Here is an 11,909-nt window from a genome sequence, read left to right as displayed (position 1 = left end):
GCAGCGATGGCCGTAGAAGCGAAAGCTGCAGCTGCCATATAACTTCTCCTGAGAGTGCACTCCATTCTCCTGTCAAGGGGATCCTGCAGACTAGACCCATCTTCCGCAGGAACCAGAGTGCGCTTGGACAATTTGGCAATAGCCATGTCCACCTTGTGAATGGAACCCCACGATTCCACCAATGGCTAAGGGTTTAGCCATCGGAAACATGGTTCTGAATCTCTTGGTTAGAACCGGACCTTTTTCGGGTTTCTTCCACTTTGTACGCATGACAGAGAGGAGGGTCTCATCTGCTTTAAAGACACAAAGTGCCTGGGCAGCGGGATCAGAGTGCTCCCGCGGGTCAACATCATGGTCCCCTGACCTGAAGGACTTAAGTAACTTTTGCGTCTTATCGGGAAGAAAGAAGCATGAAGTAAGCTCTTCCTCATCTGAAGAGGAAGAACCCAAGGAGACCACGGAAGGTCTCTCTACTGGAGCCGAAGACTCCATAGGAGTCTGAGCAGGAAGCCTCTCATCCAGCAGGCTTATAACTCCTTTGATGGATCCATCAACATAGGTCTTCACCCATTAATACATATCCTGTATCGTAGGTTCAGTAGAAGGTTGGCCCTCGGACGGCAGCCATCACATCTGGAGTAGGGACAACTATCCTCCAAAAGTGCGCTACAATCATAGCAAGATAAATGTTTCCGCTTGGAACCCGCCTGTGGCGAAACCAACCTCGCCACTGGGTTTTGGAGAGGCCTGGCTGCTGGCCTCTTGCCCCAGGATTATGGGCCATATACTAACTTTTAAACCCCTGAACCTATTCAAGTGAATTTTGGATAGGTTTGTCCCCGAGTTATACTGTTTAAATTGATGTAAGTTATATGTATGGCCAATGTAAACTCACAAAGTTGTAACAATTTATAATAAGTGTAACTTGTCAGTTTGGGAGGAAAATGCTGGGTGTGTTTCTATTGTGCCATTGTCCCATTGTGTGTTTAAAGAGTGATGTCTGTCCTATTGTCTGCACATGTGTATTGGTGACTTCTCTTTGTCTTGAGAGATAATTGGATTACGCCTCGGGTGTCTCCAGGGCAGAGAGGAGGAAACCATGATGCATTGTGGGGATGTATTGTCTCTGTGTATCCTACAGTGCTGCATATCTGTCCTATGTCACAAGTCTTCCTTCTGGTCCCCTAGGGGCGTGTACATACATTGTATGTGTTGTAACATATTGATTGGCTGTATTTCAAACCCCTGTGGGCGGACCTGTATTTGCAACAACTGTAATAAAAACCAGGCTGGGTGTGCCAGCACCTCAGACCACTGCTTGACCCTCAACACGGAGCCTTGTCTCGTTATTGGGGGGATCCGCTGTATGATGTTGGAGACTGATTGCCAGGAGTGTAAGCTGATTCCTGTTCGTCTGCTAGCAGCTATTCGTGAGGTTCCAGTTCGGAGTGCTACTTTGTATCCAGTTCGGGAGTTTGGTGTTCTGCAGTAGCTGGGCCTGTCTCTCAGAAAGGGGCATATCGCCTGAACGTATTTTAACCCCTTGTCTGCTGAAACGGGCCGTTACGTTGGTGGCAAGCAGCGGGATCGTTCCCACAGCCAGAAGGACAGCTACAGCAGACACCATTTCTGTGGATTCTACAATTTAAAGGCAACGCATGTCCCAGTACAGCGACCCTAAAAGCAACAGGATGGAACCAGCAGTGTTATACGAGGAGGAGGACCTGGATGGCCGGGATGCATTAAGGAAAGGCATCTGGTACCAGGCCCTGGATAGTGTACAATACCAGCGGGGTGAGAGTCTCCCCAGTGAAGAGCAGCGGTTGCAGAAGCAAGTGGCCCTGCGGATGCCCTTCCTGGGAGAGCAGCCCCTGGAGGAATGGGTGAAGGATCTAGAGCACCGGGTATGGCAGGAGCTATGGCTGGAGGATGCCTACCAGGCGCTTTGGTGGTATATGGCACAGTATATACCCTGGACAGCCGAATATGACAAGCCAGAGGGAGAGGCGTTTGATGGTCCTGGCTTGTTATGGGAGTCCTTTGCAGAGCCTGACTTCGGGAGCCTTGCACAGTCCAGACTTCAGGACATTTTCTATGAGAGGGAGGCTAGGCATGAGTGGGATGACCCCCATGAGGTAGAGCAAGACCTGGCTCACCTAGCAACCCTGGAGTGGGAACTGGAGCAGGACTACCGAGATCTCTTCCACTCCATTGAGAAGGCTCAGCAGGACGGTAAGGTGACAGACCCAGATCCAGACCCATTCAACTGGGCAGATATTGTAGAGTGTTACTGGGAAGGACCCCAGGTGGCCGGTAGAGATGGGACCGAGGTCTCTCAACCGGTCCTGCAGGGAATTGGGAGCCCAGTCTCCATTCCCCAGCGGCAGTGTGAAGTGCAGGGAGAGGAGAGCAGCATCCTCCCTCCCCAGCGGCAGGCTGAGTTACAGGGGGCAGAGATAGTTGTTCCTGCCCCCCAGCAGCAGGGTGATATGCCGGGAAGGCAGTGTGAAATGCAGGGAGAGGAGAGCAGCGTCCTCCCTCCCCAGCGGCAGGCTGAGTTACAGGGGGCAGAGGTAGTTGTTCCAGTCCCCCAGCAGCAGCATGATTTTTTGGGAATTGGGAGCCCAGTCTCCATTCCCCAGCGGCCGAGTGATGTGCCGGGAATTGGGAGCCCAGTCTCCATTCCCCAGCGGCTGGGTGATTTACAGGGAATTGGGAGCCCAGTCCCCATTCCCCAGCGGCCGAGTGATGTGCCGGGAATTGGGATCCCAGTCTCTATTCCCCAGCGGCAGGCTGAGTTACAGGGGGCAGAGACAGTCGGTCCTGTCCCCCAGCGGCAGAGTGTCCAGCAGGGAATAGAGAGCCCAGTCTCCTTTCCCCAGCAGCAGGACACTGTATGGAGAGCGGAGACGGTCGGTCGCCCTCCCCAGCGGCTGGAAGTTTGTATGGGAGAGGAGCTCGTTACCCCCTCTCCCCAGCGGCAGCTTAACGCACCAGGGGGAGACAGTAAGCCCCACAACCGTGCAGGTGGGACCGTGGTCTCTGCACTTACAGCACAGGGGGTAGAGACAGTCGGTCTCCCCCTCCAACAACCAGACTCTAAGCCAGGGAGCAACACAGAGACCGGGAGTACCAGCTTCCAACATAACCTTGGTGGACTCACTGGACAGAGACAGGCTACCAAATGCAACAGGTCCAGTATTGGGTTGTGGGTGGGCTGCCAGACTAACTCAGGTACCGACCGGCGTGAGGTTAGGTATCTGGTTAGTCTTCCCTGGGGGGGGGAGATGTGTGGTGAAACCAACCTCGCCACTGGGTTTTGGAGAGGCCTGGCTGCTGGCCTCTTGCCCCAGGATTATGGGCCATATACTAACTTTTAAACCCCTGAACCTATTCAAGTAAATTTTGGATAGGTTTGTCCCCAAGTTATACTGTTTAAATTGATGTAAGTTATATGTATGGCCAATGTAAACTCACAAAGTTGTAACAATTTATAATAAGTGTAACTTGTCAGCTTGGGAGGAAAATGCTGGGTGTGTTTCTATTGTGCCATTGTCCCATTGTGTGTTTAAAGAGTGATGTCTGTCCTATTGTCTGCACATGTGTATTGGTGACTTCTCTTTGTCTTGAGAGATAATTGGATTACGCCTCGGGTGTCTCCAGGGCAGAGAGGAGGAAACCATGATGCATTGTGGGGATGTATTGTCTCTGTGTATCCTACAGTGCTGCATATCTGTCCTATGTCACAAGTCTTCCTTCTGGTCCCCTAGGGGCGTGTACTTACATTGTATGTGTTGTAACATATTGATTGGCTGTATTTCAAACCCCTGTGGGCGGACCTGTATTTGCAACAACTGTAATAAAAACCAGGCTGGGTGTGCCAGCACCTCAGACCACTGCTTGACCCTCAACACGGAGCCTTGTCTCGTTATTGGGGGGATCCGCTGTATGCTGTAGAGACTGATTGCCAGGAGTGTAAGCTGATTCCTGTTCGTCTGCTAGCAGCTATTCGTGAGGTTCCAGTTTGGAATGCTATTTTGTATCCAGTTTGGGGGTTTGGTGTCCTGCAGTAGCTGTGCCTGTCTCTCAGAAAGGGGCCTATCGCCTAAACGGATTTTAACCCCTTGTCTGCTGAAACGGTCCGTTACATTCCGCCTTTCTGCCATCTGAATCCCGTGGAGAAGACATCACTGCGGGAAAAAAAGACAAGTAAAACATTTGTAAACTATCAATAAATGTTTCAGGAGAAAGGGTAAAAGAAAGGCAGACCGGCGGAAGCTGAAAATGAGGACCAGAAGAAAAAAGGCACCAATAAGTGGAGGAACACCAACTTATAGGACTCTGGGAGCTAGCTTAAAAAGCATGTCCAGAGACCGACTTGGTGTGCAATGCTTCCATAAATAGGGGAGGGGATAGGCCCAGAACCGAGCCCTCGCCCCCAGAGGAGAAACACATATTAGCAAAATAAAAAGTTTCCCCCCCCAAAGAAGGAACACAATAAATCCTCCAACAGGAGGAAAAATCGCTAATTATATATAAAAAAATCGCAAGAGGATGCGAAATTGCGTCGCAAGGAAAACTTTGGAAGTGACGTCAGAGACTCCAAAGTCACTTCCGGAAGATGGCGGCGCCCAGCGGTCGCAAGGAAGCGGACCGAGGACATCGACAAACACACCGCAGCGATGCGCCGCTGCGAGGTGCCAGCAGCAGGTAAGCTGTCGGTCAAGACATTTAGTAAAAGTGGAGGCACAGCCCACTGATAAACTGAAAAAAAAGATCACCGCCCAGTCCGGGGAATCACCGCCCAGCCCACCTGTCCGGAGGACAGAAAAAAACACAGTGGGCTGGAGGTGATTCCCTCCTTTATAGGGGAGGCTTAAGTGTTTCATTAAGTTTATTACTTGGGCTCATTAAAATTCCGCCGGTCCTACCAGTCCACGGGTGGTGGTTAACACCATCTGCATATATCCCTGCAACAATGTGAACTCAAACTATTCAATATACCCCTAGATGAGTACCTTAGAGGTGTATTTTTCAAAATAGGGTCATTTCTGGAGGTACTATATTGTTCTACCACCTCAAATGCTTTGCAGGTATGGAGTGGGGCTTGTAAGTCACGCAAGCTAACATAGTGTGAAAGCTACAAAGTTCTCCTTTACTTTAAGGCCCCACCATGTTGCTAGGCAGCAGACTATAGCCTAAGTGGGGGCATTTCTGAACACAGGAAAAACATGGCAATAAGATTTAGGGAGCATTTCCTATGTTTAATTGTACTATGTATGAAAAATATGTCCTACAAATTACACATTTTTTTAAAAAATTTTCATTTTTCACTCCTATTTTGTATTAATTCTTGCAAAAATGTGAGCTCAAAATACTTAAATATAAAAATAAAAAAAGCATGTGGTGTCAGTCTAATGTTGCCACAAAAATATAGTATAATATATCATGAAAAAACAATGTTAGAATCACTTTGATACAAAAAGCCATCACTTGGATGCAAAAAGTTATTTTTCAAAATGTTCACAGATGCCAGGTTTTCAAAATCTGGCTTGGTCCTCAAGGCCAAAACGGGCTCAGTCCTTAAGAAGTTAAACTATTATTAATATTGGATAGGGCACTTGAAAAAAACATATCTTTGTGGCTGCTGTCTTATTCATCCAGAAAAGGGTATATTTAATGTATTATGCAAATTAGTATGCAAATGAGCTTGTGCGGTCTCTAACAGCGATCCCCCACACTACCCCCTTGACTGACAGCTTAGGCATTACAGTCATGTGCCAGCTTAGTGAAATTGTCAGTCAAGGCCATGGTGGAAGTGCGGGGCAGTATTTACTCAGGCGAGCCGAGGCAATTGCCAAGATGGAGACCACCTTCGGGACACTTGCCAGCTTATTTGCATAAAGAGTAAAACTTTTCTTTCCCAGCAATAATAAGGCAGTCAGTGGCCACAGATGTATGTTTTTTCATGATTTTAAGTACCCAACCCAGTTTAATTGGCCATATAATATATTCAACAGACTCCCTTTTCACAAAGAATTCTTCAAGGATACGAGTGTTTTTCCTCCATGTGGTGTGAACTATCTGCTAAGCTTCTATTTTATGTTTTCTTTTCTCCTTAATTCACATGAAAATGTTCTTTCTATATTAAGGTCCGACAACATTGACTTGCCTCAAGCATTAACACATTGTCAGCAGGAACCTGGTTAATGACATGATAAAACTATGTTAATAGTATTCAAATGATTATTAACCCACTAGCTAGCGGCAGTAAGAAGTTTATTGGAGTCATAAGTGAACATACCATATTAAATGTAGTCCTTACTGTAGACAAAATATGAAAACATTGCTGCCGGACGATTTTCAGTAGAGTTAAACAACCATTCCCACATTAGCAGTGGCGGATTACAATAGGGACGTTCGGGTCGGCAGCCCCGGGCCCAGCGCCGACCCGAACGCCCACATACTGCGGCGGGGCACGGGAGCGCATAGCTCCCTGTCCCGTCGCCTATCACCGCCATAGGCTTCAGGCCTAGTAGGCCTGAGGCCTATGCGGTAGTGAAATCCCGGCGCAGGCGTGCATGATGACGTCATCACGCGCCTGTGCCGGGACACAGCAAATTGACGTGTGCACGCCTGCCTCATCCCGCCTTCGTCTGCGATCAAGTGCCTGGCCCTTCACGGTAAGTATTTAGCTTTTAATTTTTTTTTTCCAATTTTAATTTTTAATTTCATGTGCCTACTTTGGGGGACATGTGGAGGACGAGACACAGAGGAGGACATATTAGGGAAGGGACCTCGAGTACATGGGAGGGGGAATGTGGGGCTGTGTGGGGCTAAATTTTTATGGGAGGGACTACTATGTGGGGGCAAATTATTATGGGAGCCGGACTACTATGTGGGGGCAAATTACTATATGGGGCAGTGTGGGGGCAAATTACTATGTGGGGGCAAATTACTATATGGGGCAGTGTGGGGGCAAATTACTATGTGGGGCAAATTATTATGGGAGGGACTACTATGTGGGGGCAAATTACTATATGGGGGCAGTGTGGTGGAAACTATTGTGTGGGGGCAGTGTGGGGTAATTACTATGTGGGGGCAGTGTGGGGGCAAATTACTATATGGGGCTGTGTGGGGCCAAATTATTATGGGAGGGACTACTATGTGGGGGAAACTATTGTGTGGGGACAGTGTGGGGGAAATTGCTATGTGGGGGCAGTGTGGGGTAATTTCTATGTGGGGGCAGTGTGGGGAAATTGCTATGTGGGGACAAATTACTATGTGGGGGAAACTATTGTGTGGGGGCAGTGTGGGGTAATTGCTATGTGGGGGCAGTGTGGGGTAATTTCTATGTGGGGGCAGTGTAGTGAAAATTACTATGTGGGGGCAAATTACTATGTAGGGGCAAATTACTATGTGGGGGCAGTGTGGGGGGAACTATTGTGTGGGGGTAATTTCTATGTGGGGGCAGTGTGGTGGAAATTACTATGTGGGGGCAGTGTGGTGGAAATTACTATGTGGGGGCAGTGTGGTGGAAATTACTATGTGGGGGCAGTGTGGGTGCAAATTACTATGTAGGGGAAATTACTGTGTGGGGGCAAAGTACTATATGGGGGCAGTTTGGGGGAAATTACTGTGGGGGAAAATTACTATGGGGGAATTACTATGTGGGGGCAGTGTGGTGGAAATTACTATATGGGGGTGTTGCTATTGGGGAGGCACTGTAGGGGCAATTCTATTATTTTTGGGGACACTATACAGGGATTATTGCCTGGAGCACAATAAAGGGTGTTATTATTACTGGGGCACTCTAGGGGACATTATAGCTGCTGTGGACACTATAGGGACATTTGGGGTAATTTATCAAACTGGTGTAAAGTAGAACTGGCTTAGTTGCCCATAGCATCCAATCAGATTCCACCTTTCATATTTGACAGCTCTTTTGGAAATCCAGTTCTACTTTACACCAGTTTGATAAATGACTCCAATTATGTCTATTAGGGTCACTATTTTTTAATCAGTATAGTACCTGGGGCATTGGGGGGCACAACGGGTACAGTATTGGGAGTGGCAGCAGGATGACACTGTGGGGACACCAGGATGAGGAGGAATTGAGAAATCTAACAGGTCTGTGTTACAAACTGTAGAGACGAGATGCGGCTGAAAGAATTTGCCATGGTGGTCTGGGTCAAATGGAGGTGAAGAGGAAAGAGAAGGTCTACATGACAGGAGATGTCACTGGATGTAAGAGGTATGTGGTGCTGTATTCTCCTGCATGTCTTTTTTATCATAATTATATGTATTTTAAATTTGGCGACCAAATTTTTCAGTTTATAACCCAATTTGGGGTATTTTTTTTTTTGTCTGAAGATGTCATATGGCCTAAGAAGAGACTGTGGCGCTCATGAAGCACCGCAGCCTCTTCATACAAAAAAAAAAAACTAAAATGGGGGGGGGGGGGGCCCAAGTTGGTTAGACAGCCCCGGGCCTATCATGCACTTAATCCGCCCCTGCACATTAGACCTGAATTTTCCGGTCTTTATATTAGTTTAAATAGGAATAGATAATGTATAAATAGACAGGCCTGTGTTCTGCTTAGCAGGATAGGTAATCAATATCAGATTGGTGATGGGTCCGACACCTTGCACCCCAACAATTGGCTGTTGTAGGTAGCCACCAGCGCCAGAAATATAGTGCATGGTGGTGGAAGGAGAAGTTTCCAACATAAGTGGATGCCTGAAACAATACACACACCAAAATACCACCTAAATACAGTCCTGATCAAAAGTTTAAGACCACTTGAAAAATGGCAAAAAATCTTATTTAGCATGGCTGGATCTTAACAAGGTTCCAAGTAGAGCTTCAACATGCAACAAGAAGAAATGAGAGTGAGACCAAAAAAATTTTGAGCATTCAATTTCATGAAAACAACGAATAAACTGAAACAGGCTGTTTTTCAGCTGATCCAAATTTTAGGACCACATGCCTTTAAAAGGCCAAATCTGTGCAAAGATGTGGATTCATTGTAATTTTCTGTCAGGTAGTCGCACGTTGTGATGGCAAAGGCAAAATAACTCTCCCTTTTTGAACGTGGTCGGCTTGTTGAACTGCATAAGCAGGGTCTCTCACAGCGCGCCATCGCTGCTGAGGTGGGACACAGTAAGACAGTCATTTGGAATTTCTTAAATGATCCTGAGGGTTATGGAACAAAAAAGTCAAGTAGAAGACCCAAAAAAATGTCATAAGCACTGAGCCGGAGGATCCAATTGGCTGTCCGTCAGACAGTGGACGATCCTCGACCCAAATTAAGGCCCTTACTGGTGCTGACTGCAGCCCCATAACCATCAGACAGCATCTGAGACTGAAGGGCTTCAAAAACAAAAAACGTCTTCAAAGACCTCATCTCCTTGAACGCCACAGAACTGCTCGTTTGGACTTTGCAAGAGAGCACCAAACATAGGACATTTAAAGGTGAAAGAAAGTTTTATTCTCTGATGAGAGATTTTTTTACCTTGATGGTCCTGATGGTCTCCAACGTTACTGGCATGACAAGCAGATCCCACCTGAGATGTTTTCTACGCGCCACAGTGGAGGGGGCGCCATAATGGTCTGGGGTGCTTTTTCCTTCAGTGGAACAATGGAGCTTCAGGAAGTGCAGGGGCGTCAAACGGCCGCTGGCTATGTCCAGATGTTGCAGAGAGCATTCCTCATGACTGAGGGCCCTCGTCTGTGTGGTAACGATTGGGTTTTTCAACAGGGCAACGCTACAGTACACAATGTCCGCAGGACAAGGGACTTCTTCCAGGAGAATAACATCACTCTTTTGGCCCATCCTGCGTGTTCCCCTGATCTAAATCCAATTGAGAACCTTTGGGGATGGATGGCAAGGGAAGTTTACAAAAATCTACAACAGTTCCAGACAGTAGATGGCCTTCGTGCGGCCGTCTGTCACGAGTTGGAGGTCCCAGGAGAGACCACCGCGTCATCAAGCAATAAACAAACGGAAATCAGGTACAGACACATAAGAGTTTATTGCACAAACAAAAACCAGGGAAGGCAGCACAGACAAAACATGAGCTCTATGTACCGTCAGCACAGTGGGAGAAAACCCCCACTGCACCACTGTCTAGTAATACTCCAGAGGGGCGTGACTAAACAACTCCTAGTATTCACTAGGGCCCCAGATGGTAGGGTTAGACTTTGCAGCAGGAAGTTGCCAGGGTCCACTCCAGAGCGTGAACTAGACAGTGACAGCAAGAACGAATGGACAACAGGTACCAGAAGGTACCGACGGCACATAGGCAAACATAACATAGACAGGCAAATGCAAACAGGGCAACTAACAACACAAGCAGGAGTACATAGCAAGGAAATAGGAGTGACAATGAGCAGAAAAGGACTTGCTCCACCAGTAGTAAACTGCATGGCCTTACCCATGGCACTCTGCTGCAAAGAAAGGTGCAGCAAGGGCTTGCTGAACAGAGACATGAATACACACAAGGTAACTAAAACATAACTGGCAGAACAGATAACAGAAACACAGGAAAGATGACATCAAAGAGGACGGGAATGAACAAGTAGGAAACCCACAGAGCACAGACAGACAGACAGACACGGATCCCATGGGTCAGCAGCATGGGAGAGTGAGTACAAACAGGAGAAGGACAAGACAACACACACCAGGAGAGCTGACCCAGAACTGAGGAAACCTCAGCCTTATATACAGGTTCCATGGGTGCAGCAGAGAAGCCACACCCATGGAGCAGACAGAGGATTAACTCCTAATAGGCACACAGGGGAGTTAACCCATAAGGAATCAAAGAACACACAGAAACGGAGCTGCAGCGAGAGCATAGACAGAAGGTCACAGCCAGAGGTAACGACTGTGACACCGTCTTCACCACTTGGAGAAATGTTCCCATTCACCTCATGGAAACGCTTGTATCAAGCATGCCGAAATTTTTTTTGAAGTGATAAACAATAACGGCGGAGCTACTCATTACTGAGTTCATGTTTGGAAGTTGGATTTCTGTTTTGGGGGGTTTCGTTTTTTTTTTGGAGGTGTGGTCCTAAACTTTTGATCAGCTGAAAAACAGCCTGTTTCAGTTTATTCGTTGTTTTCATTAAATTGAATGCTCAAAAAATGTTTTGTCTCACTCCCATTTCTTCTTGTTGCATGTTGAAGCTCTACTTGGAACCTTGTTAAGATCCAGCCATGCTAAATATGATTTTTTGCCATTTTTCAAGTGGTCTTAAACTTTTGATCAGGACTGTAGTATATCAGGGCTGCCCTTAGGGGTGTGCAACCTGTGCAACTGTACAGGGTGAATCAACCCTCACTCTTAAAGGGGATGCCAGATTTTTCCATCTACTGGTCACCCGGTCACCAGGATGATTCACCTGGTTTCTGGGCACCCCTGCACTCAATTGTATCTGCGTCTATAGGAGGCAGATATAATTGAGCATCCAGCTCAGTGTTGACACGACAAGAGAGCTCTTCCCTGCCCTGCTGATGAGCGCTTTGTTTTGATTCCGGCAGCATGATGGCATCATTGCACCACCTGCCTAGTTCCACCTGGCCTGAAGAGATGAGGACTGCATTGCTGGAGGACATCCTGGGCCCAGGGAAAGGTAAATATTACAGTGTGTTCATGGGGGCACACATCAGGGGGCAAAAAAGCATGGAGGCAAAAACCATGGGTGTACAAAGCATGCAGGCACAGAGGATGGGGGCACAGCGCATGGAGGCACAGCGCAGGGGGCACAGAGCAGGTTGTATAGAGGATGGGGCACAAAACATAGAGGCACAATGCATGGGAGTACTGGTTATGGGGCACAGAGCATGGGGATACAGAGCATGGGGCCACAGAGCAGGGGGCTCAGAGCATATATAAGGAGGCACAGCA

The sequence above is a fragment of the Bufo bufo genome, chromosome 2, assembly GCF_905171765.1.
Source record: "Bufo bufo chromosome 2, aBufBuf1.1, whole genome shotgun sequence".
NCBI lineage: Eukaryota > Metazoa > Chordata > Amphibia > Anura > Bufonidae > Bufo > Bufo bufo.
The sequence above is the reverse complement of the archived record's forward strand: the minus strand, read 5'-3'. Positions refer to the sequence as shown.